This window comes from Coniophora puteana (genome assembly GCF_000271625.1).
Source record: "Coniophora puteana RWD-64-598 SS2 unplaced genomic scaffold CONPUscaffold_11, whole genome shotgun sequence".
NCBI classification, from domain to species: Eukaryota; Fungi; Basidiomycota; class Agaricomycetes; order Boletales; family Coniophoraceae; genus Coniophora; species Coniophora puteana.
In genome coordinates this window covers 864,398-868,129 of record NW_006913063.1, presented here as the reverse complement: position 1 = coordinate 868,129, position 3,732 = coordinate 864,398, and positions in this window count along the sequence as shown.

Below are 3,732 nucleotides of genomic sequence, written 5' to 3'. Positions count from 1 at the left end.
ACCCATCAGTTCTCAACGAACCGCCGGCGAGGACATCAGCAAATGGGGAATTCCCTCAGGTAGAACATCATGAACCTTGACCAAGGCATCAGTATCCGATAACTGTCAGCAGTCTTTGACGACATAGTGAAGTTTTAGGAGCTGCAAGTGGTGCAGACTTCCAGCATATATATGAATATTTATTCCCATTTATGAACATCGAGAGTCGATTTTTATTCGCCTCGTACAGTACCACTCATTTATTCCCTGAAGTCGGTTCTGTCACAGCTCAACAAGCAGTAGCCACTCTTACTTCTCTATATTATTGTACCTAGAGGCCAGGTCACATCTTATTTGAATATCAGCATTGACACGATATAGATGTAGAGAGCGACTGTTGAACGTTGACTCTTTGAACCCCTGGCACCTTAAGAGGCTGATTCGGATGTACGCGCGACAAGTATCGCGTTGTTTCCCACATTCGGATCCCAGTTAAGAGATTGTCACTGAAGTATCGACATGGACGATTGTGCGTCCGCATTCTAAATACCAATGCATTCTGATTCGTATGAAGGGGAAGAGCTGTCTTGGGATGCCCCTTTGCATAGTTTGGGATGTGCTATGAAAACGCCTCCCTAGAATTAAATGTGTTAGAGTGTGCGTAACTTCGTAGGGTAAAAATATCCATGTATATTTCAAAGGGTACTCCGTACAACAGATTGACACCACAACAGATTGATAGTCTCTTCAAGCTGAGTGGTTCCGATGACTCCAAAAGACCGTGGCGTGCACAAATAGGACGCACTAAACTATTGACCAATGGCAACTTTTTACCTTATGGTTTCATCCACCTTCAAAGTATTTCATTGCATACGAGTTCACGTCACTCCTCGAAATTCCTCATGGCTCTCACTGCGCATGTATAGACACGTCATATCCGCATGAAGCCACAGTCATCTTGAATGCTTGATACGAATGTACCATAGAAATCAGAGACACAGCGAGTACTTGATGGGGTAACGACGACCTAACCTACCGGTGGTTTGGAGGTTAGTCTAGCCTTCTTCGAACAGCTTCTCTTTCAATGATATGTGAGACCTCGACCGACCGTTGGGATACTAGTTATTGATCAGAAGGGCACTATATGACTTTTTCGTTTCGGCTGAGCAGGTGTCCGAAGGCGGCTCGCTGTGGTTTGGAGGCTGGTGGTAATGGAAGGAAGGGAAGGCAACATTCGCACGCATCGGCCTAGTAGAGACAGCTGCAGATACAGTATAAATCGGAGATCGAAACAGCGATGGCAAAAGGGACGAATTTGCCACAGGCAGAGCCGAATAATAGCCTAGCCACAACTTCATCAAACTGAGGCTATGTGGCGAAGTTCGAGACGGCAGTGGGTAGTTCCGATATCTGTCTCCCGCCGACACTACCCAAAAACAATGAGTTCGTTACTATTTTCATTGCGCCTTACTTACATAAATTGATTTTTCCAATGTGCTACGATTCTCTTAATGGAATGTCAACGACTGAACTGAAGCTCTGAATGGCCCTGAATTACTCAGAGCAAGTTCTCACTGGGTTTTGATGCTTCTCGCATCGTGAGGATGCGCTCCGATTTTCTCCCAACTGCTCTGATTTTCCTGATGCAAGACTAACCACTAAATTTGCGCTGTCCCAATTCTCTTAGCTGCTTTCAATGAATTTTCACTGGGACTCAGTTCCAGAGGATAGCCGAAAGGAAACGTAGATGCATCTGGTCGTGGCTGACAAGGCAGAGATGCAAAGCGCATGTAAGAAATCCTTCTCGGAAAAAGGTGGAGACATCGGCCGTTACCTGCGACGCTTAGCATGAAACACATTCACAAGACTTTATCTTTGGAACAGGCACTGCGAATTATTCTCTCCAATCTCCATCGCTATGATAGTTTGCTGATGACCGTGCTGCGCTCGGGACAGAACATAGTCATCTGGCCATGCTAGTATCTGGACCGGGAACGCTAGTCATCCGATCATCCACCGCAACAGTGTCATTGGTTGAAGCATATCTGAAACATGTCTATCTTTACGTTACCTAAATCACCAGACTATGTATGCACCGCGCAGACCACTTGGAAATAGTATGGATGCTTCCTAGCGGAAGCTCTCGTGGTTGACCTGATAAATGATGTATGGTACAGGTTCAAGCGTCACACCTACTAGTGCCTGCGCTGTCCTTGTCCACTTATGTTATCTCTCTGTCACGCTGCATCGTCAATAACCCGCAGCGGGAATAGTACCAGAAGACATGTGCTCTGAACGAAAATACGATAGGATGTAGATCATCACCAATGGTTTTCAAATGAGTGTAGATAGCCCTTGATACAGACATGTGAAAGCCGATATCCCGGGCTATAATTACCCACTCAATGCAAGGATAGCAGATGAACATACGCAAATACAGTGCCACACGGAAGGGAACACACATAAAAAGCCAGCGAGTGTACACTATCGATAAGATCCAGCACCACAAGGAGAAGACGTCGCGAATATGCCTACCATATCAAACTCGCCAGCACTAATACCCGTACTCATTCAATATCGGGCACAGAACTATCTTACGGGTGGGCGTACCTATCTAAATTCAAGCGTTGCACACCTGCTAAAGTATACTGACTGTCGTAGCATCACTGTGTACAGTGGTGGTCTATGATTACGGTTAGTCAAGATTTCTTTCATCGAACTGCTTTATAACTCCTTGATAATTCTTGTGAACTATAGTCCTCAGCCTAAGCCAAGAGGTGAGATATACCCCTCTATCGTCAAACGAGTGTCCTCAGAGATATGAAAATGGGTTAGGTGTCACTCATATGGGTTCGTAATTCTCATTTCATCGATGCAGCTAGCGACTTCACATTGACGTTCCGATATTTATCTTTAGCAATACAAGAAAACGCTACTAACATATTGCTATATCTTCGTAAGTGGCATACATGACCAAAGTTGGCCGCCGAAGTCTTTATCGACATTTTTGCTTGAATTTATAGCTTCGTTATGCTGGCATACTATACCCGGTGTACGTCGTGAAGCAAACACTTTCTACTCATGTTTGTGAACATTCTGCCCCTTGACTAGAATGCTTATTGGTCAGTACATTCTGCCAGCTATGGTTATGCGCGATTGTATTAATCTTTTTCAGTGTCCAATTTTCCCATCGCTCTGTCGGACAAAGTAAGTTGGTAGTATAATAAAAATGTGCGATGCTCACAGCTGCTACTCTGACAGGCGTTAGTACTCTTGCCATTTCTTCATATACGGTTCGCTTGTCTGACTAGAAGATGGTAACCATGCTATACAGCTGTAAGTCGAGGTTGCCTTGACGTATATCCAATTCTCACAGCTAGAACCCCGAAGGTACAATCTTGAATTTGTTGTCCATAGCCGTTCTCCCTACATTGATACTCATGCTCGTTGAAGGTGACGCTACTACATCGGGTATATTCTAGTGAAACTGCTAATTTTAATTTCTTAGGAGTCATGACTGCACGAGTCTGTGCACTCTACGGAAATTCAACGAAAGTGTCCATCCTTCTCTGCATCGCATTTGTACCTACACAGCTGTTGAATATTTCCTCATTTGTTATGCTCGGTATCCCGTCCTTTTCTTTTACTTGTAAGTGGCCACAGTACTATTGAAGTCGTACCCTTGCCGATAGCTGATTGCACTGTTCAGTTCAAGAAAGTATTATGTTAGGTACCCATCAATGCACGAATCTC